The sequence below is a fragment of the Canis lupus genome, chromosome 2 (assembly GCF_048164855.1).
Source record: "Canis lupus baileyi chromosome 2, mCanLup2.hap1, whole genome shotgun sequence".
NCBI lineage: Eukaryota > Metazoa > Chordata > Mammalia > Carnivora > Canidae > Canis > Canis lupus.
In genome coordinates, this window is record NC_132839.1 from 73,950,294 (window position 1) to 73,975,769 (window position 25,476).

At 38.8% G+C, this 25,476-nt stretch overlaps 1 protein-coding gene across 13 annotated transcripts in view; it reads right to left on the reverse strand.

Annotated features, from left to right (window-relative positions):
- Positions 1-24,971, reverse strand: part of N4BP2 (NEDD4 binding protein 2) — an 83,891-nt gene extending 58,920 nt beyond the window's left edge. For 5 of the 13 annotated variants that reach the window (XR_012021412.1, XR_012021411.1, XM_072806879.1 and 2 more), the window contains exons 1-3: positions 24,840-24,971; positions 11,836-11,937; positions 9,237-9,342 (exon numbers count right to left, since the gene is read on the reverse strand). The gene's annotated coding sequence lies outside the window, so the exon portion shown is untranslated. Of the gene's footprint in view, positions 1-9,236; positions 9,343-11,835; positions 11,938-24,152; positions 24,607-24,839 lie in introns of those variants that run through there. The other 8 variants (XM_072806918.1, XM_072806924.1, XM_072806888.1 and 5 more) reach the window with 4 other exon arrangements.
- Between the last annotated feature and the right edge of the window lie 505 nt (positions 24,972-25,476).

The window sequence follows — 25,476 nt, forward strand, 5'->3', positions numbered from 1 at the left end:
ATAATCAACCTTTATAGAACACTCTACCCAACAGCAGAATACATTATTTTCAAGTGCCCACCAAATAGGTACCAGAAAAAGACCATATCCTAGGCTTTAAAACAAATCCCAACAAACTTAAAAGAAGTGAAATCATATAATGTATTCTCTGACCAGAATGGAATCAAACTAGAAATCAATTAACAGAAAGATAACTGATAAAGCTCCAAACATTGAAACTTATGCAATATACTGAATAATCCATGAGTCAAAGAGAAAGTCTCAAGAAAAATTTAAAAATACATTGAAATGAATGAAAATATACCATATCAAAATTTATACAACACAGCTAAAGCAGCAATGGTGGAAATTTATAGCAAATTTATAACCAAATGCATACAACAAGAGAAAAAGTCTCAAATCAATAATCTAAGCCCTCACCACAATTACCAAGAAAAAGAAAAGCAAAACAAATCCAAAGCTAACAAAAGAAAGGGAATAACAAAGACAAGAGCAGGACCAAATGAAACTGAAAACAGAAAAGCAAAAAAGAAGAATCAGTGAAACAAACTAATAGTTCTTTAAAAATAAAAATGACAAACATCTAACACAACTGACAAAAGAGAGATATTACCAATATCAGGAATGAATAAAGGGTTATCACTACAGAACCTTGTATGCTGAAAACTATACAACACTGATGAAAGAAATCAAAGATTTAAATAAATGAAAAGGCACAGCATGTTCGTGGACTAGAAGACTGAACATAGTAAACAAAGTTTTCCCCAAATTGACAAACAGTACTCCTATCAAAACCCCAGCAAGGGATCCCTGGGTGGCGCAGCGGTTTGGCGCCTGCCTTTGGCCCAGGGCACGATCCTGGAGACCCGGGATCGAATCCCACATCGGGCTCCCAGTGCATGGAGCCTGCTTCTCCCTCTGCCTGTGTCTCTGCCTCTCTCTCTCTCTGTAACTATCATAAATAAATAAAAATTTTAAATAAATAAATAAATAAATAAATAAATAAATAAATAAATAAATAAATAAACCCCAGCAAGATTTTCTCTGGATATGGACAAGATTATTCTAAAATTAAATGGAAAGACAAGGGAACTAGAATAACTAAAACGATTTTGAAAGAGAGGAATCGTCAACTTCAATTTCAAGATTTGTTATGTCACTATACTAAACAAGACAGTATGGTATCAGTAGAGGGACAGACATATAGATCTGGAAACAGATTATAGATCTGGAAACAGAACAGAATATACCAGAAATAAACCAACATAAATATGCCCAACTGACTTTTGCCAAAATTGCAAAAGCAATTTAATGGAGAAAAGATAGTCTTTTCAACAAATGAAACTGCAGCGTGAACATCCACAGCTTAAAAAAAATAAATCTTGACCTCAGTCTTGTACTTTGTAGAAAAATTAACTCAAAATGGATCAAGAACGTATTAAGTCCATAAAACTATAAACATCTTAGAAAAAGAAAAAGAAAAAAGAAAAAAAAAAAAAGGAGAAAATCTCCAGGACCTAGAGCTAAACAAAAATACTACAAGTATGATCCATAAAAGGAAAAACAGATAAACTGTACTTCATCAAAATTAAACATTTTTGCTCTGTGAAAGATCTTGTTAAGAACATGAAAAGACAAGTTACAGACTAAAGAAAACATCTGCATACTATATATCCAACAAAGGACTAATATCTGCAATATATAAAGAACTTATCAAAAAAAAAAAAAAAGAACTTATCAAAACTCCACAGTAAGAACCAAACAATTCAATAAGAATATGCACAAAAAGCGAAACTCCAAAAGGATATACAAATGACAAACAGGTACATAAAAGATGTTCAAAATCATTAGGTATTAAGTAAATACAAATTAAAACTATGTACAATATGATATTACTTCCACATCTATCAAAGTAGCTATCATAAAAACTAACGACCACAAAAAATGCTGGCAAGGATAAAGAGAAACTAGATGATTCATATGCTCAGCTGGGAACATAAAATGGTACAGCCACTTTGGAAAAAGTTTGGCAGTTTCTTTTAAAAACTAAACAAGCAACATCATACAACAATTCAGCAATTGGATGTCTAGATATTATTTACCTAAGAGAAATGAAAAATATGTTCACCCAAAAACCTATACACAAAGTTTATACCAGCTTTATTCATTATAGTTAAAAATTAGAGAACAATTCAACTGTCCTTCAATGGGTGAATAGGTTAAACAAATTATGATATTTCCATTCCATGAACTACTAGTTAGCAATAAAAAGGAACAAACTGGGACGCCTCTGTGGCTCGGCGGTTGAGCATCTGCCTTCAGCTCAGAGTGTGGTCCTGGAGTCCCGGGATTGAGTCCCACACTGGGCTCCCTGCATAGAGCCTGCTTCTCCCTCTGCCTATGTCTCTGCCTCTCTCTCTGTGTCTCTCATGAATAAATAAATAAAATCTTAAAAAAAAAAAAGAATTATTGAATCATTATATTATATACCTGAAACTAATATAATACTGTATGTTAATTATACTTGAATTTTAAAAACATCTTTTAAGGGAAAAATATAGTTTTAGAGATCTTAAGCAATCAAAAATTTCTGGTACCTTCTCTCATATTCATTTCTAAGTACAAGCCATTCTAAATTAAAATAAGTGAAAAAGAAGCCCAGAAAGGTTCTGATTTTTCCCTGGTTATGATTTATGTTGTTCTTTTTATGTTAGATATTAAATTATTTTCCAAAAGGGAGCTTGGGTGGCTCAGGTCAAGATCCCCAGGGATCGAGCCCCAGGACAGGCTCCTTGCTCAGCAGGGAGCCTGCTTCTCCCTCTCCCTCTGCCCCTCCCTATTGCTCGTGCTCTTTCTGCCTCAATAAGTTAATAAAATCTTTAAAAATAAATAAACAGTTTTCCCAAAAAAAGTAAAAACTGCTCTTACCTAAATCACCATTGATGTACATGTAAATGATAAAAGGCAATGATAAAATTCACCAGGAAGATGTAATAATTCTACAATTCTAAGTTTGTATTCAACTTGTAAAACTGCTCTCTCCATTAACTATTAGAAAAAGGGTCACCCCCAACAAAACAGAGAAAAAAAGAAGGGTGAACAATAAGGACACAAAAGACCTGAGCCATGTCATAAATAACTTAGCTTAGTATCTGTACAACACTGGACCCAATAACCACAGAATACACTTTATTTTCAAGTACACATGGAATTCTACTAGGAATTAGTATCTAAACTATAAGTAGAAAACACAATTGTCTGAAAATTAAGAAATCTACTTCTATACTTGAGTCAAAGAAGAATTCTACTATGTTAGTAAAATGCTAACATCAATTTAAAATATAATTAAGGGGAGCCTGAGTGGCTCAGTCAGTTAGGCATCTAACTCTTGATTTCGGGTCAGATGATGATTTCAGGGTTTGTGCGGTCGAACTTCAGGTCCGGCTCTGCACTCAGTTCTGAGTCTGCTTGTCCCTCTCCCTCCCTTTCTGTCCCTCTCCCTTTGCCCTTCCCTCCTCCACAAGTGCTCTCCAAATAAATAAAATCTTTTATTAAAAATAATGAAAATTAAAATAAAATAATAGTAATAGAAAATATTTTAACCAAATAAATATATCCAAACTGTGAGATACAACTAAAGTCATGCACAGAAAAAGATGCATGCAAAAACATATATTAGAAAAAAAGAAAGGCTGAAAAATCAACTATCTAAGCATTCAATAAGCAGTTAGGGGAAAAAAAACAGTGAATCACCCCAAAGAAATTAGAAAGGAAATAACAAACAGCAAATACAAAACAGAAAACAAATACATAGTAAAGGGGATCAACAACATCAAAAGATGGTTCTTTGAAACTTAAAGTAGTTTTAAAGAAAAAACTATTAAAAATAACAAATCCTTGGCAAGAGTGACCAAAAAACGTGAGAAGACACAAATTACCAATCACAAATAAAAAGGGAACATCATTATGAAATCCACACATTTAAGAGATAAAATGAAGAATTTTATGCCAATAAATTTTAAACTTTATTTTTTTATTTTTTTTTATAAATTTTAAACTTTAAATGGAATACACATTTTTTAAAAATGCACATCATACCACATCTGAAATAATGTTAGTCCTTTATCTATTAAAGAAATAGAATCTATAATTTAAAGCCTTCCCATAAAGAAAACCCTAGGGTCTAGGTGGCTTCATAAGTAAATTCCACTAAGTAATCTCTAATACCAACCTTACATAAACTCTTTCAGATACTAGTTAAAAGAAAAAACATTTCACAACTCATTTTATGAGGTCAACCCAACCCAGATACCAAAACCTTACAAGGATATTAAAAGAAAAAAATTACAGGTTTATTTCACTCCTGAAAATAGATGTAAAACTCCCAAGCAAAATATTAGAGCAGGAATATATAAATTGATATGTTATTTAAAAATCCAAAAATTGTATTAGTTATTTATAAAAATAATATATCACAACTTGAATTTATTTTTTGATTATAAAGTTGTTTTAATATTTGAAAATTGGGACGCCTGGGTGGCTCAGCGGTTGAGTACCTGCCTTTGACTCAGGGCGTGATCCTGGAGTCCCAGGATCGAGTCCCACATCGGGCTTCCTGCATGGAGCCTGCTTATCCCTTCACCTATGTCTCTGCCTCTCTCTCTCTCTGTCTCTAATGAATAAATAAATAAAATATTTAAAATAATAATATTTGAAAATTAACCAATGCAGTACCGGACATTACCAAAATAAAGAAAAATCATATGATCAATTCAATATATGCAGAAAAACTATTTGAAAAAAGTCAACATCCACTCATGATAAAAACTCTACACACACTAGAAACAGAAGGGAATAAAGAAAGGCATTTACAAAACACACACACACACACACACACACACACACACACAAACCCCTCATACGTAATTATGAAATGCTAAGTTTACTCTCTGTAATCAGAAATAAGACAAAATGACTGCCATCACCATTTCTATTCTACAGTACTACATTGTACCAGAGATCACAGCCAGCGTGTTAAGACTTGAAACGGAAATAAAAGTTAAGGATTGGAAAAAAAGAAATAGAACTATCATTATTCACAGGCAATACAACTGAGTGCATATAAAATCCAAAAGAATCTACAGATTATCCTTTAGATTACCCAGGTAATTTAGTAAGAAAGCTGGACTGCTTTTCTCTCCACTAGCAATTAGAAATTTAAAAATTAAATCTAAAGGTCTGGACCTATCAGCAGCATTTACACAGCTCGTAAATCCCTCCCTCAAAGAACACCCTAAGGACATTATCTTCTAAGAACAGGGCCACTATCAGAATTTTCTTACTATTCAACTTGGGAAAATGTTGTGTTCCAGGGCTTAGCCCTAGGTTCTCCTCTTTTCCCACTTCTTTGGTGACCTCACCTAGTCTTATGGTTTTAAACATTAACAAAATGCTAAGAATTTACATCCCCAAGCTGCACCTCTTCCCTGACCTCAGACACACATCAAACTACCCACTAAATATCTCCACTTTGTGTATCTAAATAGACATCTCAAACCTAAGTCAAAGGTTTGCTTTAAAGCCTCCAGTACCTCTGCATTTCATATAGAATAAAAATCAAAGTTCTTAAAATGGCCTAGTTAAGATAGTAAACAGTCTGGTTCCATAATAACTCTTTCAAATCCTTTCTTGCTACTCTCCCTCTTGTTCTTTCTTAAATTCACCCAGTATTCTCCTGCTTCACTATCCTTATATTTAATTCATAGCCTAAAATGTACTCTCCACAGATACCTTAATGACTCACTCCTTACAAGACTTTACTTATGGCACCTTTGCAGAGAGGTTTCCCCTAACCATCTAATGTAAAACTGCACATATACGTTCTCTCCATCTCCCTTTCATTATTTTTTTTCTCCAAAGAAATTATCATTCTATAATTTTGATGTTTATTTTGTTTAACATCTGTTTACCCTGACACTAGAAAGTAAACTCTTTGAAGACAAAGGTTTGGGGGGATCCCTGGGTGGCTCAGTGGTTTAGCGTGGCTAAACCTTAGCCTTTGGCCCAGGGCGTGATCCTAGAGTCCCAGGATCGAGTCCCACATCAGGCTCCCTGCATGGAGCTTGCTTCTCCCTCTGCCTGTGTCTCTGCCTCTCTGTGTCTCATGAATAAATAAATATTTTTTTAAATAAAAAAATAAAAATAAAAATAAAAAGAAGACAAAGGTTTTTGGCAATTCTGTTCACTCCTGCGTTGCCCTCACTAAATTAAATAATAAGTACCAAAATTATATACCAATACCAAAACAATGTTTAGCACATAGTAGCACTAAATAGATTTCTGCTAGATAAATGAAGGATTAAGGTAAGGAAAAAGAAATAAAAACAGGAAAGCAATAGGTACAGAATTCTAAAACAAAATAGTAATAAAAAAAATTTTTTTAAGTTTAACCCCATTAATAAAATGGAATTAAAAGAATATTACTGGGGTGCCTGAGTGGCTCAGTCAGTTAAATGTCTGACTTTTGGGACACTTGGGTGGCTGGGCGATTGAGCATCTGCCTTTGACTCAGGGCGTGATCCTGGAGTCCCCGGATCAAGTCCCACATCGGGCTCCCTACAAGGAGCCTGCTTCTTCCTCTCCCCATGTCTCTGCCTCTCTGTCTCTCTCATGAATGGATGAATGAAAATCTTGAAAAAAAAAAAAAAAAAGTCTGACTCAATCTCAGTTCAGGTCTTGATCTCAGGATCCTGAGTTCAAGCCCATTAGGCTCCACGCCCATTCTTTCTTTTTCTTTTTTACTGTTATGTCAAAAATAATTAAGTTGCCTAATAGATAAAAAATAATTTTTAAAATAAGAATAGCCATTGTTGGCAAGGCTATAGTGAAATAGGAATTCTCAAACATTGTAATGACAATAAACTAGTATAATCTTTCTAGAAAGCAAAGTGACACCATGTATCAAGAAACCTTAAATTAGGGATCCCTGGGTGGCGCAGCGGTTTGGCGCCTGCCTTTGGCCCAGGGCGCGATCCTGGAGACCTGGGATCGAATCCCACGTCGGGCTCCCTGCATGGAGCCTGCTTCTCCCTCTGCCTATGTCTCTGACTCTCTCTCTCTGTGTGTGACTATCATAAATAAAAATTAAAAAAAAAAAAAAAAAAAAGAAACCTTAAATTACAGCTGACCTCTGAACAATGGTGAAGGAGGTATTAAGAGCACCGATCATCCATAGAATCAAAAATCCACTGACAGTTTTTAACTTAACTACTAATAGCCTATTGTTGACTGGAAGCTAGAATATAAAGTCAATTAACACAAATTTTATAAATGTACTAGATACTGTTCTGTTACAATAAAGTAAGCTAGAGAAAAGAAAATGTTAAGAAAAATATAAAGAGGAGAAAATACATTTACAGTATTATACTGTAAGAAATCTGTATGTGAGGGGCATCTGGGTGGTTCAGTGGTTGAGTGCCTGCCTTCGGCTCAAGTCACAATCCCAAAATCTTGGGATTGAGTCCCACATCAGGCTCCCCATACGGAGTCTGCTTCTCCCTCCGCCTGTGTCTCTGCCTCTTTTTCTGTATCTCTCATGAATAAATAAATAAAATCGAAAGGAAGGAAGGAAGGAAGGAAGGAAGGAAGGAAGGAAGGAAGGAAGGAAGGAAGGAAGGAAGGAAGGAAGAGGGAGGGAGGGAGGGAGGGAGGGAGGGAGGGAGGGAGGGATGAATGAATCTGCATGTGAGTGGATCTCAGGTAGTTTAAACCTGTGTTGGGATCCCTGGGTGGCGCAGCGGTTTGGCGCCTGCCTTTGGCCCGGGGCGCGATCCTGGAGACCCGGGATCGAATCCCACGTTGGGCTCCCGGTGCATGGAGCCTGCTTCTCCCTCTGCCTGTGTCTCTGCCTCTCTCTCTCTGTGACTATCATGAATAAATAAATAAAATATTTTAAAAAATAAAAAATAAAAAAATAAACCTGTGTTGTTCAAGGGTCAACTGTACTTATATTCTTTCATCCAACAATTCCACTTTTAGGAATTTATCATAAAAAACAATCAGATTTACATATATAAATAAATATTTATATAGAGATGTTCAAAATACAGTAATGTTTTACAAAGAAAAATTTAAAAATAAGTAATAAGAAAGGAATGATAAAATAATTTCTGATCATAGTAAGTATAATTTATTATATACTTAACATATGCCAGCTACAATGTTAAGATCAAGGAAGTAATATTCTACCTATTTTGCAAATAAGAAAATAGAGACCAGAAAAGGGAAGTATCAAACTTAAAGCTCTTGGGACGCCTGGGTGGCTCAGCAGTTAAGTGTCTGCCTTCAGCCCAGGGTGTGATCCTGGAGACCTGGAATCAAGTCCCGCATCAGGCTTCCTGCATGGAGCCTGCTTCTCCCTCAGCTTCTGCCTATGTCTCTGCCTCTCTCTCTCTCTGTCTCTCATGAATAAATAAATAAAATCTTTAAAAAAAAAACTTAAAGGTCTTAAGTAGCAAAACTGGGATTGAACTCAGATTTGTTAGACTCTGCTAAACAAAATATCCCTTTAGATTCCTAAGATGGAATTTTATAGTCATTAATTAAAGACTGTATCTTGAATATTTAATTGAGAGGTTTTTGTTTTTTTTTTAAGACAATGTTAGAAAAGAAAGCAAGACACAACACTCCATATAATTTATACAGACACCCAAATGGGATTAGGTTAGATTAACTATAATATTAGACTGGAAAAGAAATCTCTGGGTAGTGGGATTACAGGTAACTTTATTTTTAACATACTACTGTTTTTATATACTACTTTTGTATTTTCCAAATAACCTCTAATATAAAGATGCTTTAACAATCAGGGGAAAAAAAATAACAATCACTATTATCAAAGCTGAATCTTAGACTTCCTCTATACTTCCTCCAGATGGCAAACCATAAATCCCTTCTAACTTTTTCCATTGTGTCTATTTATATGGAAAAAGATCTAAACATGTAGGCGGCTTAAGTGTCCAACCAATATTTAGTATAGTGAAGAATCTCTATAAAACATACTACCACTCAAGTACCAGTTTTACTTTATATATCCAGATTATTTCAATTCCATTTACTCACTTGAGTAACGTTCTGTTTTTGTATCAACTGAACTTATGCATCTTCCTTTTTCAATAAAGAGAGCCTTATTAATACACTAGTTTAAACAAGATTATGTAGCTTCTTCATATACATACCTGACCTAGAGAGAGTGTATTCTAAAAGGATATGTGAAATAAGGATCGGTAAGTAAGGTTTGATATATTATGGAGAAATGTGAAAGAACTGGCTCAAATGAAGAACCTAAAAGCAAATAATATAAATTTTTGTTAATAATGAGACCATGAATATATAAATTTCATATACACATTTTCCAAGCTCTTCTACCTTTATTATTTAATTTTACCTGACAGAGAACCTAACCAATACATGCTTGCTCATTGACTATCATCAAAATATTCTAGCATGGTTAGCAGAAGTCTTATCAATTCTGTTTTGTTTTGTTTTTAACAGATAAAGATAGATGTTCTTTTAAATCTTAAAAAAAAAAATCCAGGTTACATGAAATTTATAAAAGTAACAAAGTGAACACGAACTCTAACAGTGGTATGGCAGTGGTCAGTACTGCCATTAATGTAAATATACCAATGACCACTTCAAAAAAAAGACACCTTCCTACTGAAAGCTATATCATCAACACAATATTAACACTAAAAAAATTTCCCATGTCATTTTATGAATAACTCTGCTATATTTATATAAGGACTACTAATTTTAGATAACTTACCTTTATATAAAAATATCAGAAAATAATACATTGCTATAACAGTCAAGAAAGATATTCTATTTAATACACAATATCAACTATCTATAAAGAATAAGCCTAGGAAAATCAATACTAACAATCAAATTTATTAGTAATACTTTAGTTCCAAAAAAAAGAAAAGTAGTACTTTAGTTCCTTAAAACCATCAAAGACAAAGAAAAATAAAAAATCTCTCTCTAGGGGATCCCTGGGTGGCTCAGTGGTTTAGCGCCTGCCTTTGGCCCAGGGCACGATCCTGGAGTCCCGTGATCGAGTCCCACGTCGGGTTCCTGGCATGGAGCCTGCTTCTCCCTCCTCCTGTGTCTCTGCCTCTCTATCTCTATGTCTATCATAAATAATAAATAAATAAATATTTTTTAAAAAATATCTCTCTAGAAGGAACATATAACTTGAAATCATAGGAATTAACCATGGCATTATCCCAAGCAAGATCAAGAAAATCTCTTTCAGGGGCACTTGGATGGCTCAGTCGGTTAAGCGTTTGCCTTCAACTCAGGTCATGATCCCCAGGGTCCAGGGATCGACCCTAACATAGGGCTCTCCCCTACTGCTCCCTCTTGCTCTGCCCTCCCCACTTGTGCACTCTCTTGCTCGCTCTCACTCTCTCAAATAAATCTTAAAAAAAAAGAAAGAGAAACATCTCTTTCAGAAGCAAATGCTACCAAAACCAATCAATCCATCTTTACTGGGGATTAAGTTACCTACAAAATGATTTTAAGGATACCACTGTGATAAGGATAGAATAAATACTAAATCACATCAAGATACCAAAGGGTGTGTCACTAAAAAAGACAGTATTTATAGAAAATATAATCAAATTAAGGTAACCAATAATCTTAAAATGTAGCTATGTGGCATAAGAACTATTATAATTAATCACTGAACATCCTAAATATCAATAGGTAACAGTATAGCTAAATAAATTATAGTAAAAAATCACCCTTTAGGATACTAGGCAGCTATTAAAAAGTTTAAGATAGAATGAAGAAACCAGATGTGTGGAGAAACCAGAAAGATCTCTGAGACATATTCTTAAGGGAAAAAGCTAATTGTGGGGCAGCCCCAGTGGCGCAGCGGTTTAGCGCCGCCTGCAGCCCAGGGTGTGATCCTGGAGACCCGGGATCGAGTCCCACGTCAGGCTCTCTGCATGGAGCCTGCTTCTCCCTCTGCCTGTGTCTCTGCCACTCTCTCTTTCTCTCTGCATCTCTATGAATAAATAAATAAAATCTTAAAAAAAAAAAAAAAAAAAGCTAGTAGTTAAACCATATACAACTTTTGGCCAAAGAATCCAGGAAGGTGTAATTCTCTGAATTCTTCAACACTTCTTATAATCCTTTGTTACTTACTTCCAGAACTAGTCTTGCTTCATTATTTTAGAGCCTCACATTGTTGCTTTTACCAACATATTTTCTTCTATATGTGTTGATTTCCCCATTAGCCATATTCCTTAATAACACAGATTATGATATATACTCCAACCTGGCAGTTGGCCGTAGTCCCACACATAAAATAGGTGCACAAATATTTACAGATGGTGAATATGTAAAATATGAAGAAGCATTTTAGAAGCAGAGAAACTAAAGCAAACATTAAAGGAGAAAACCAGGACTATAATACACTTGTTTTACGCAAACACAAGCTCTTTGAGAAATTCTAGTAACATGGGGGATCCCTGGGTGGCTCAGCGGTTTAGTGCCTGCCTTCAGCCCAGGGTGTGATCCTGAAGTCCCGGGATAGAGTCCCACATCAGGCTTCCTGCATAAAGCCTGCTTCTCCCTCTGCCTGTGTCTCTGCCTCTCTTTCTCTGTGTCTCTCATAAATAAATAAATAAAATCTTTAAAAAAAAAAAGAAATTTTAGTAACAAAATTTGTGACTACAGTTTCCAAGAGATTTTTTTAATCACTCAAATAAAAATGCTTGAAAACCTATGTGTAAAATATTCATACTCTGTGACTTTAACAATACTTACCATCTGTCTGGCATTGATGCTACTAACGTGCTTGCTTATTAAGGCCACAGTTGATATCTGCAAACTCTATAACTCTTCCTGTTATCCAACATGTCTTCTTTACTGCCAAAATAAATAAAATATTTTATGTATATACTAAAGGCAAATTTAAATTTATGTCAAACTATAATCCTAAATGAAATCAAAGTTCAAAACATGTAATACGTATAAATACATATAATATTCCACAGAGAAAGCCACAAAAGAAAAAAGAAAAAAAAAGATCAACCTCATTTGCCACCACTGGAGGTAACTATTACACTGTGGAAAATGGTTATATTAAAAGAAAAAACTAAGCATTTATTCTTCAGGTAAAACATTATTTCAAGGTAACAAAGTAGCCCTAACTAATGAGGGAAACTTCTTCATGGAAGATGACTATGCAAAAGGAATGTAAAAGGAACAATAGAATGTTAATATTTATAACAAGTAACTGAACAAGAATCAGCAATCAATGAAGGCTAAAATCACCATTAGGTTTAAGATTGATAGAGATTACCTGGTGCCAAAGTGCCACCGCAGAGGACTTACTAGATGCAAAAAGATAACTTTTTTTTTAAGATTTTTTTTTTTAAGATAAGAGACACAGAGAGGGAGGCAGAGACACAGGCAGAGGGAGAAGCAGGCTCCCTGAGACAAGCCCAATGTGGGACTTGATCCCAGGACCCCAGGATGACGCCCTGAGCTGAAGCAATGCTCAACCACTGAACCACCCAGGCGACCCACAAAAAGATACCTTTACAATAAAATAATCTGGTAATGATCAAACAGAGCATCAGAATGATGGGAAAACTAAATATTATGTGCTCTTAATATGAAACAACATGCATACACAGCATAACTAAATAAAGTACTCTTCCAAAAATCTTTAACCTGAATCTGAAACACCTTTAGATCTAACTCCCAATTAAATATTTTTTTGGAAAAAAAATAAATGAATAAATGAATGAATGAATGAATAAATAATAAATAAATTTTTTTGGGAGGGGGAAGGGGCAGAGGGAGAGGGAGAGAGAATCCTAAGCAGGCTCCATGCTCAGCACAGAGCCCAAGGAAGGGCTTGATCTCCTGACCCTGAGATCATGACCTGAGCCCAAGTCAAGAGTCTGAAACTTAACTGACTGAGCCACCCAGGCACCCCCTAACACCCAGTTTATAGAAAATATAGGGAATAGAGTAACAAGTTATACTATATCATGAGTAAATAAAAAACGTCCAACATTCTCAACAGAACTAACAAATCTGTATCATGGAGTAAGAGACGGAGGGTGGTGAAAAGATAGATAAGAGGCAGTTTCATATTAAAAAAAAAAAAAACTCAAGATATAACAAAGTGCAATAGGTAGGTCTTGATTTGAACTGGTATGAATGAATGAATAAATGAATGAATAAATAAATAAATAAATAAATAAAGTGCCTCAGTGGCTCAGTCAGTTAAGCATCCAACTCTTGATTTTGGCTCAGGTCATGATCTCAGGGTCATAAGATCAAGCCCTGCATCAGGATGAATGCAGGCCATAGACCCTGATTAGGATTCTTCCTATCCCCTCTCCCTTTGCCCCTTCCCTCCTAAAAAAGTAAATTAAAAAAAAAAAAAAGTAAAACCTGTTTTGGGAACAAATGGAGAAATAAGACTATGGTATGAATATTATATTAGAGAATTATTGATAATTTTGGTAGGAATAATAATGGTTTTATAGTTATATCAGAGAATATCCTTTTCCTGGAAGATATACACTAAAGATAATATACCTTCTTGTAATTTTTTTAAAAGAGCAAATTTCAAATTAAATCCTTAAATGAAATTTAACAAAGCCCAAAATATATACTTATAATACTCAAAAAGGAAAAAACTAAAAATAAATTTCACTTTATTTTTAAGTGCCTCAGGAAATTTATATATACACATATGGAAAGTAAATGTGGCAAAATTATTAACAATTATTGAATCTAGGAGGTAAGTGTATAAGAGTTCAATGAGTATATTCTATTCTATATGCTTAAGTTTTTTGCCAAAGTTTTTAAAATGTACTATGCTTCAAGTAAACCAGTTTGTTTACATAGTAAAAAATCCTTTTTTAATCCAAATACCAACCCTTGGGGGAACCGGGTGGCTCAGTCTGTTAAGCACCTGCCTTCAGCTCAGGTCATGATCCCAGAGTCCTGGGATTGAGGTCTGAGTCGGCCTCCCTTCTCCCTCTGCTCCTCCCCCCTTCTCATGCGCGCTGCTCTCTCTCTCTCTCTCTCATTTAAATAAATAAAACCTTTAAATAATATACCAACCCTTTATTTGGAATTTCTAAATCAAATATGACAAGTTTTCATAAAGCAGAGTAAAGATTATACCTGGTTATCTATCCGTATGTGTCCTGAGAAGAAAAATTCAATCACACTCTAAGAGAAGAAAGAAACAGAAAGAAGAAATCTTAAAGTATAAAACTGAAGGAGGGGCTCCTGGCTGGCTCAGCCAGGGGACCCTATGACTCTTGATCTCAGGGTTCTGAGTTTAAGCCTTATATTGGGTGTGGAACCTAGTTAGAAAATTAATTTTTTAAATGAAGAAAAGGACCCATGGGACACCTGGGTGGCTCAGAGGTTGAGCGCCTGCCTTCAGCCCAGGGCGTGATCCTGAGTCCCAGGATCAAGTCCCACATCAGGCTCCCTGCATGAAGCCTGCTTCCCTCTCTGCCTATGTCTCTGCCTCTTTCTCTCTGTGTCTCTCATGAATAAATAAATAAAATCTTAAAAAAAAAAAGGAAAGAAAGAAAAGGACCTTGAACAGACAAACAAGACAACCTTGAGAAATTAAAACAGAGCTAGAGGCTTCACACTTCTTGATTTCAAAACATATTAACAAAACTACAGTAATCAAAACAGTATGGCACTGGCATAAAGAAACAGAACAGCTGCACTAGAATATAGAGCCCAGAAATAAATCCTGACATATACAGTCACATAATCTTTCTTTCTTTCTTTTTTTCTTTGTTTCTTTCTTTATTTGAAAGAGAGAGAGAGAGAGAGACAGGGAAACAGAGAGCTAGCGAACAACAGCCAGGGAAGTGGCCAAAGGGGTGAGAGAGGAAAACAGAAAAAGTCCCAAGCAGACTCCACCCTGGGCATGGAGCCTGACGCAGAACTCGATTTCATTATCATGACCTGAGCTGAAACCAAAAGTCAGTTGCTTAACCAACTGAGCCACCCAGGCACCCCTAGAGTCAAGTAATCTTTGACAAGGATGCCAAGGCTATACAATGCGGAGAGGATCGTTTTTTCAACAAATGGTTGCTTTGAAAATTGGATATTCACATGCAAAACAATGAACTTGGACCCTTACCTGACACCATATACAAAAATTAACTCAAAATGGGTTACAGACCTAAACATAAGACCTGAAATCATAAAACTCTAGAAGAAAACATGGGTGGGATGCCTGGGTGGCTCAGCGGTTGAGTGGCTGCCTTTGGCTAAGGGCATGAGGGCATGATCCAGAGTCTGGAGATCGGAGTCCTGGGATTGAGTCTCACATTGGGGTCCTTGCATGGAGCCTGCTTCTCCCCCTCTGCTTGTGTCTCAGCCTCTCTCTCTCTCTCTCATGAATAAATAAAATCTTTAAAAACAAACAAACAAAAATCCATAATGAGATATCACCTCACATCTGTTAGGATAGCCACTAACAAAAAACAAAACAAAAAAAAAAAGGCGGGGGGGGAAGGTATTGGTAATAATGGGAAGAAATTTAAACCCTTGTGTATTGTTAATGGTAATGTAAAATGTGCAGCTCTGAGTAATATATAGACTGAATTACTATATTGTATACTTGAAACTAATTTAACACTGTTAACTATATTGGAATTAAAATTTTTTTAATAAAATTAAATAAATAAAATGTGTAGCTGCTACGGAAAACAATATAGGAGTTTCCTCAAAAATCAAAAATAGATTATGATTATGATATTTTTCTCACTTTGGAGTATACATCAAAAAGAAATAAAAACAAGATCCCCACAAAATATTTGCACAATCATGTTCACCACAGCATTATTCACAATAGCCAAGAGTGGAAGCAACTAAAAATGTCCATGCAACGTAAATGTTCCCTAACAGAAAAATGGATAAAGATACATGGTGTGCGATGCCTGGGTGGCTCAGTGGTTGGGCACTTGCCTTCCGGTCAGGTCGTGATCCCAGGATCCAGGATCGAGTCCTGCATTGGGCTCCCTGCAAGGAGCCTGCTTCTCCCTCTGCCTATTTCTCTCTGTCTCTCTTTCTCTGTCTCTCTCATGAATAAATAAATAAATCTTAAAACAAAAAAAAACATGGTGTATATACAAACAAACATGATGGAATATTATGTAGCCTCAAAAAAGGAAATCCTTCATGGATAAGCTTTGAGGACATTATGCTAAGTGAAATAGGCCAGTCACAAAAATACAAATACTGTATGATTCCACTTATATAAAGTATCTAAAGTAATGAAACTCTTAGAAACAGCAAGTAGCATGATAGTTGCCATGGGCAGAAAAGGAGAAAAGCAGAGTTGTTCAGTAGGAATAGTTTCAGTTCTACAGGAGGAAAATGTTCTAGAGATCTATTGTAATAACAACGTACATACAGTTAACAGTACTGTACTGTTCATCTAAAAATGGTTAAGATAGTAAATTTTATGGTATATGCTTACAGATTTTTTAAATAAAGCTATAAATAAGGGTTAAGTTTAACCACAAAGGGAAAAAAAATAAGAGGTGTTTAGCAAGGAAAAAAGTTCACTAAGAGAACTGGAGTCAGAAATAGAACAGGAAAGAAAATCACAAATAGAAATCCTGAGAAGTGAACTACATTTAGTTATAACTACATAATCAATTACCAACTCTGCATCCTGTGATAGAATAGATGTACTGGATCTTTACAGCTTCTGAGACTACATGCAAAATACTCTATTATCTACTAGAATTTATACATATACTCTAATCCATCTCCTACTCAACCACTTCTTTCCTATGAACCATCACCTACCAAAAAAAGTCTCCATCTTTTCCTTCCTAAAGTCTAGTTCTAAAAAGTCTAAAAAGTCTAGTTCTAAAAAGTTCAAATTCTTCCATTGAAAAAACTGTTTAGAAATTTGGTATTCTGGCCACCTGGCTAGCTCAGTCAGTAGAGCATGCCAGTCTTGATCTCAGTGAGTTCAAACCCCACACTGGGTTTAGAGATTACTTAAAAATAAAATCTTAAAAAAAAAAGACAAAGAAATCTGATTTTCTCAATGCACTCAGAATTGATAACATCAGGTTAACTCAGACTAACCAAATTCCTAATAATCTCTGCATATAGTTTTTTAAAATAATAATTTAGGGACGCCTAGGTGACTCAGCAGTTAAGCATCTCCCTTCGGCTCAGGGCATGATCCCAGAGACCTGGGATCAAGTCCCACATCGGGCTCCCTGCATGCAGCCTGCTTCTCCCTCTGCCTGTGTCTCTGCCCCTCTCTCTGTGTCCCTCATGAATAAATCAATAAAATCTTTTAAAAAGTAATAATAATAATTTACATTTGTTGTTCCAAATTCCCACTTCTTGTTGACCTCTTAATCCAAAGCAATTTTCCTCCTGTAGCTTTTTCTCTGGTTTTTCTCTGGCTGCCCTTTCAGTCTCCATTGATTCCTTCCCTTTTGCTTATTCTTTCAATACCACTGTTCCCCTAGACTCTGTCCCCAATTTTCTGCTCCATCAGCTTTTTCTAGGCCCATCTAACCCCATGGTTTCAATACCTGTAACTATGACTCAGCAAAGAATTCTCTCTAAAACGCCAACATACTTAACTGCCTGACAGACATAATCACTTGGATATTACATAGGCACTTCAAGTCTGAGAGCTCCAGCTTAAAATCCCTCAGTGGCTCTACAGCTTTCAAGATCAGGTTCCAACTCCTTGATAAAGCACTCAAGGACTTCTATGATCTGGTCCCTTATGTACCCCTAGCTTCCTCTTTCTCTATTCCTCCTCAGAACTCTCTTATTATTTCTGTATTTAATTATTTGTTTCCCAAACAATATAGGACACTTCACATCTCTGTGCTTCACAGATGTTCTGTCCAAAAGTCCCTCTATACCATCCCACCCAACTCATATTTCTTGGCTTAATTAACTTTCCTTCAGAAGAGTTTTCCACTATCCTAAAGTCTGACTTAGACACAGCTCCCGCTGCATCCTAGATATACCTCTATCTTAACACCTCTGTATTTACTTGTTTAGACTACTAGTCGGTACACATCTCCCAGGTAGCATGTTATTTGGCAAATAAGACTTCAATAAGTATTTGTTACATTCCAGCACAAACCAAAAACCCAAATTAGCTTCTTAACATATTAGATTTTCCATTTCAGTACCTGGAATACTCACGTATGTAATATTGAATATCTCTTTCTCACAATAAAGTACCTGGGAAAATAAATTTATAATCAGAAGAATGGTTAAGAATTATAACGAATATTCTTTGTGTCTGCCCAGAACTCCATCTGCCCTACTCCACCAGGGGTCTGCTAGCAGACTCCTGACACATAAATGAGCACGTAACATTATCTACACTAGACTAAGCAGAGCACCTCATCTCTTCGGCTACAGAAATTGGTCAAGGGATGGACATGTGGCCAAATCTACTAAAACCTCAGACATAAGGCTCTAAATAGATAAGCCTATGCAAGAAGGAACCAGGTCTCACCATGTGAAGTATATCCATCATAGGAGAAATGGCACCAGTATGCAGATTTTAAGTATAGGAAGGACAATGGTTAAGTTCCTACCTTAGCCCTCATGGCCATCTCTAGCCATACAATTTATGTTATGTGGTTATTAAACCAGTAACTTTTCCCTCTATAGGCGATTTCAAACTGTATCTATTACTTGCAATCCAAAAAGTCCTAACGAGAAACTGAACATATAGAAATTTTCCGTAGGGGCAGCCCAGTTGGCTCAGCGGTTTAGTGCCGCCTTCAGCCCAGGGCCTGATCCTGGAGACCGCGGATCGAGTCCCATGTCAGGCTCCCTGCATGGAGCCTGCTTCTCCTCTGCCTGTGTCTCTGCCTCTCTCTCTCTCTCTCTGTGTCTCTCATGAATAAATAAAATCTTAAAAAAAAAAAAAAAGGAATTTTATGTGAAGATTTTTATGTAAAGATTTCATCGAAGCTATAAAAGGGCCTAGGTAGTATGTGTTTCCTAACTTAGAAAACTTTCATCTATCAGATATAGTGTCTCCTTCCCTTCCCTACTAGGTAAACCCCGAAATAAGTAAATTCCCTCTATGCAAATCACATCATTTTTTAAGATAGTCAATTCACCTTTTTCATTACATCCTAACTACTACATGGTGAGAGAACAGATAAGCAAACTACTACAATGTGATAATATAGAGTTGGCTAGGGAAACAAACAGAAGACATGGAATGATCATGAAACCAAGCCTTGAGATATCAAAAAAAGCTTCCCCATAGAGCTATCAAACTGACTGACACCTGAAAGACAAGTATGAGATAACAAATCCCAAGAGAAGGGAAACAGAATTAGAGAAGGCATTCCAAACAGAGAGAAGCTCCTGTTCTCAGGACTAGATTTAACAAACTTGACATCTTAAAGAAGAAATCCAAGTAACTGAATATGAAGAGCACACTAAAGACAAAGGGAGAAAGCAAGAGAGGATGAAGATGAAGAGAGAAATAGAAAGCCACATCAGGGGATCCCTGGGTGGCTCAGTGGTTTGGCACCTGCCTTTGGCCCAGGGTGTGATCCTGGAGCCCCGGGATCGAGTCCCACGTCAGGCTCCCGGCATGGAGCCTGCTTCTCCCTCCCTCTGCCTCTCTCTCTCTCTATCATAAATAAATAAATCTTTAAAAATATATATATAGAAAGAAAGAAAGAAAGAAAGAAAGAAAGAAAGACAGATAGATCAGGAGGATCCTGAATGCCAAATAAAGAAGTTCAGCCTTTATCCAAAAATAATGAAAAGCCACAAAAAAAAGGTTTTTAGCAGGGAAGTTAATGTGCCAGATAGATCTCTCTGGCTACAATGGGGGGAGTAAGGGAGGAGGACTGGAAGGCAAGACTGGCAAGAATAACCACTTAGGAGGCAATTGCAGCAATCCACGTGAGAGAGGATGCTAACCTTGAGCAGGATGGTAGGTAACCTTAGGGACAGGGAAAAGGCAGAGATTCAAGAACTACTAAGAAGAAAGAATCCAACAGGGCTCAGTGATCAATGAGAATGTGAAAGCAAAAAGAGAGGACAAGAAATAGCCCACGTTTCTGCCAAGTTATTATTAGCAATGTCTACTACTTACTGAATTCTTATCACACATGCATTATCTCATTTAATCTTCCCCTAGAAAGACTGAAAAGAAACAGCCTATTATTCTCTATTTTTGGTTTGAGGGTGGGAGAATAAAGTTGTTAATGACTACAGTTCGGGATATGCTTAGTTTGAAGTACCTGTGGGGAGCGTACAAATGGACATGTCATGAAGATAGATGATACATGAGTCCATTTATCAAGAAAAGAGCTTTGGGTTGAAGATAGAGAATTACCAGAATACAGATAACAGAGAGAAATATTTTTAAAAGTAAAATATCTCCTTTATTCATGCCAATATTTATTTAATACCTGTAAACCTAAAGTAATTAGGTTGGGACCAGTGTTAGCAGGAAACAAAAGGAAGATTCAGTGAAGCTCAGTTACTAGGAGGAGGAAGGAGCGCAGCATAGCAGTTAAGTATATACTGGAAATATACCAAAGGTTCAAAGGTTAGGGGGGAGAAGGACAGAGGAAACAGTAAAACACTGCAGGCAGGAGAAATAAAATTCAAACACAGAATTTTTTTTTTTTAAAAGATGCCCTGGGCAGCCCGGGTGGCACAGCGGTTTAGCGCCACCTGCAGCCTGGGGTGTAATCCTGGAGACCCGGGATCAAGTCCCACATCTGGCTCCCAGCATGGAGCCTGCTTCTCCCTCTGCCTGTGTCTCTGCCTCTCTGCCTGCCTCTCTCTCCGCCTCTGAATAAATAAAAAATTTAAAAATTTTAAAAAAATAAAAAAAGATGCCCTGCTTCAAGGCGCCTGGGTGGCTCAACTGGTTAGGCAACTGACTTGTCATCAGCACAGGTCTGGATCTCATGCTTGAGAGTTCAAGCCCGGTGTTGGGCTTTACTTAAAAAAAAAAAAAAAAAAAAAAAAAGCCCTGCTTCAGAACCAAAAAAGTAAATATTATTCATGTCAGTTTCCCAAACTAATTCTTAAGTTTAATGGATAAAGGATGTATACAAAAAAAAAAATTTTTTTTTAATAACGGGGAAATTCTCTCTAAATACTAATGCATTTTATGATGAGGTCCCTGCATGGCTCAATTGGTTAAGCAACTGACTCTTGATCTCAGCTCACGTCTTGATCTCAGGGTTGAGAGCTCAAGCCTCACATTTAGTCAGCTCCCAGCATGGAGCCTACTAAAAAACAAACTAATGCATATTATGAAAGTAACAATAAAATTAAATGGTACAAGCACAAAAATCCTATAAAAGACTGAGGAACTATTTTAAAAAATCAAGAGTCCAGAAAAAGTCCTCTCAAAATTTATATGTAAAAGAAAGGCTTTCCAAAACAAGAATGTAAGATTAAAGTTTTTAAGAGTGGTAAGATGATTTAACAGTAATTTGTAAAAACGATTAGATGGTATCACCCTGGAATTATGAATTTATGCTTAGAATTTATCCTAAATTCTGAATTTATCCTAAATTCAAATTTTACAAATATTAGGAAAAACTAATAATCACATCTGTAGAACAATGAAATTTTTTAATTTGAAATAAAATTATGAATAGGAAATATGAAAGCAATGACAAAGGAAAAGAATGATGGATTCATGTATGAACATTTTAAACTTCTGACAAATAAAAGTAACCAAAAAGTAGAAGAGCAAGCTAGAGAAAAATATTTTCAGGAAAAAAAGACACTAATAACCATGTATTTGGACCATTCTCAAAATTTTAAGAGAAACATACCTAGTAGATGATCAAAGGGCATGAACAATCCATGTTTAGAAAAATAGTGTCCACCATCAGTCTAGTGATGTTTAGTGAAACTGGTACACCCACAGCCAGTGCTCAGCCAAGTGCAACATGTGGGTTCCTCCTGCTACAAATTTCCCTAATAATCCTAAAAACCTAGTTGGCTTAGCTAGCTTCTTCCCTTATGGAAATTAATGAGATGTTTTTTTTATTTTCAAAACTATGTGAGTTTGGATAGCACAGATTAGTTAACCTGAATCTAGATGTATCTACTGAAATAATGTATGTAGAACAAGGCTGAGATTCTTCCAACAGTCTGACTACCTAAACATATTTTAAAACTTGAGTAGAGTGGGTAGGAAGGTATTTAAAAGTAAATTTGGGGATCCCTGGGTGGCTCAGGGGTTTGGTGCCTGCCTTTGGCCCAGGCGGTGATCCTGGAGGCCCCCAGATGGGAGTCCCATGTCAGACTCTCTGCATGGAGCCTGCTTCTCCCTCTGCCTGTGTCTCTGCCTCTCTCTCTCTCTCTTATGAATAAATAAATAAATCTTAAAAAAAAAAGTAAATTAAATAAACCTTGGTTTATGGAGTAATGTTAAATTCCGTATATATATAAAAAAATCCGAGTATAGTTTTATATAAGCAAATTGAACTATTCATTATAGATGGAAAATGTTTATGTGACAAAATATACCATACATCATCAATTTTAAGACATTTTTATAATTCTGCAATAAGGATACATCCTAAAATCAATGGCATATCACTGTTACTTGGAGTTTTGAATTGTTTTTTATTGTGTAGTGGTACATAAAATAATCCAAAATGTACCTACACTGATATTTATTTAGCCTCTGAGGAGTACAAGCTACTATGCCTACTTGAATAAAGAAAAAACATTCTTCTGTAGTAACTTAAGCCCACTTTTTCTATTTAGTCCAATACTTGAGCCCTCTTTACTCTTCTCCTCAAAGCTATCAAAGTCAACAGGTATACAAACTAACATTCATCAGTACGGTGGGTTTCTTTCTGCCCTGGGATTTTGTACTGGCTTTGTTTTTCTCTTTTTTGTTTTTTTGTTTGTTTGTTTGTTTGTTTGAATTGATATAGACTTTTTTTCATGAATTGTTGCCTCCCCGTACAAAAGCAGCCATTTCGGGGATCCCTGGGTGGCGCAGCGGTTTAGCGCCTGCCTTTGGCCCAGGGCGCGATCCTGGAGACCCGGGATCGAGTCCCACGTCGGGCTCCCGGTGCATGGAGCCTGCTTCTCCCTCTGCCTGTGTCTCTATCCCTCTCTCTCTCTCTCTCTCTCTGTGTGACTACCATAAATAAATAAAAGTCTAAAAAAAAATAAAAATAAAAAAAAAGGCAGCCATTTCTTCCCAGGGTCCCCACCCCCACCCTGGCACGATCATCACTTAAATGATAACGGCTCTATCTAGCATAGGTACGGTACTAAAAACCGTGGATGTAATCTCTGACCTTTAAAAATGAGCAGCATTAGAAAACTGAACCACGCCGACTCTATCAACAACACAAAACACATGACGCTTACATCTCGCAGCGTATAAGGAGGATTCTTTCTCTCATTGAAAAATGAAAGATGGTGAAAACGAGTTACAAAAGAGAGCTGGATGTTTGGGAGGGAGGAAAACAATAGAGATAATAAAAAAGGAACGAAAAGGCTGATGTGCGGGAGGAAAAGATAACCTTTTTTTTTTTTAATTAAAGAAAAAAAGTGAGAGAAGAGAGGCATCCGCAAATCAGTCCCTGTTTCCTCTCCTCCACACCTCCCCCCCTCCCAAGCCAGGTTGATAGCCAGGATTTTCTTCCCTGCGCTCCACCAATCCCCACCTTTTCGGAGTTAACCAGTCTCCAGGCAAGCAGCGCGCCCTGATTGGCTCGAAGATGTCGAGTAGAAAAACCAGCCAATCCCGCCTTCGAGTCGCAACTGTGCTATGGAGACATTACAACCACTGCATGGCGAGAATGTGTACAAACCTGTCCCTGCCGCAAATCCCAGATCCCTACTTCTCCAGGCTGCTGCCCGATGGAAGCTTCTTTAAAAGCCACACTGGGCGTGACCTGGCATGTACACTCTGTCACTCCAGCTCCCTCTCGGGCGGGGGGCGGGGGGCAGGGGGCCGGGGGCCGGGGCCCGGGGGACCACCACACACGCAATTTACGGTTTTAGCCATTAGAGCCTAAGGCATGAACGGCGCCCCCGGGCAGGTGACTCACTCGAGCCCGGCGAAGGCGGATTTCCAAACGGGCATCTCGGAGCGGGTCCGGGGGGCGGAAGGGTTCAAGGAAGGTCCCGGCGAGGATCAAAGTTGCGGCGGGGGAGGGGCGGGTGCGCACGAGGGTCACGGAGGCGCAAACAACAGCGACCCGGGCCGCGTGCCCGCAGGATCCCCCAAATCGGCACGCGTGGAGTGCAAGGCTGTGTCTGGATACTGAAGGAAGGAGTAAATACACGGCTTCGCTACGACGACGTGCCCGGGAGGGTGGCCCGAAGTTCCCAGAAGGCGCCTCCTGGGAAACGCCGAGGGCGCTCGCGGGGGCACGAGGTCGCGCGCCGGCGGGAACCGGCCGAGGAGAAGCCCCCGGCGCCGAGAGGGGTGTGTCTGGGGCCTGGAGGCCCGCCCGGGACGCGGGACGCGGGACGCGGGACCCGGGACCCGGGGAAGCGGCCGCCGCCCCCGCCTCCGCCCCCGCCCCCGCCGGCCTCGGGCTGCGCGCCAGGGCCCGCCTCTCGCCGACGCCTCACTTCCCTCCCGTCCGCGCGGCCGCGGCCCCCACGTTGGGGCGCTGGGGCTGGAGGCGCAGCGCCGCCCGCCGCTGCCTCCGGCCCTCCGCTGCGGCCCGCGGCCCCGGGGTCCCTTCCGTCCTGGCCCCGCCGCCCCGCCTACCACCCGCCGCCTTTACCTGCTCCGGGAGCGGGGGGAGGCCGTCGAGGCCGGGGCCGCGTCGTCGAGCGCGCGACGCGGCGCTGCGGATCCGCAGCCCTTTCCCGCCGCCGCCACTGCGCTCTCCGGCGCGGCGCTGGGCGGGCGGCGGCGGCGGCGGCGGCGGCGGCCGCGCGGGGGGGGGCGGGGGAGGGAGACGCGCGGCGACGGCCGGGCGGGGACACACTGCCGCTCTCCGTCCGGCCCGGGAAGAGCAGCCTGGCAGCAGCCAGCCGCGGGGGGGCGGGGGGCGGCCGAATGGGGAGGGGTCTCGGGGAGTAGGAAATGGCTGCCACGTCGCGCGGCTGGCTCGCCGCCCTCCGCCGCGACCTCCGGTTCATCCCCGAGCTCCGCCATGGCGCGTGGCCCGCCCCGCGGGGTGTCTCCGGGACCCGACCGGGCCCGCGGGCGCTCCCGGTGCTCCCTCCGCCCCCCGGCGCCCCCCGTAACCCTGAAGAGCTCGCCCGAACTCCCGCGCTTCCCCTTCCGTGGCGGGGCGGCCCCTGGGAGGAGCAAGCCCGTTTCGACGTGTCCGGCTGGGGGGGCGGGGGGGCAGCTGCTCTGAGCCCGTGGACGTGATCCGGGAGGGGCCCCAAGTATTTGCCGAAGTAAAGGGC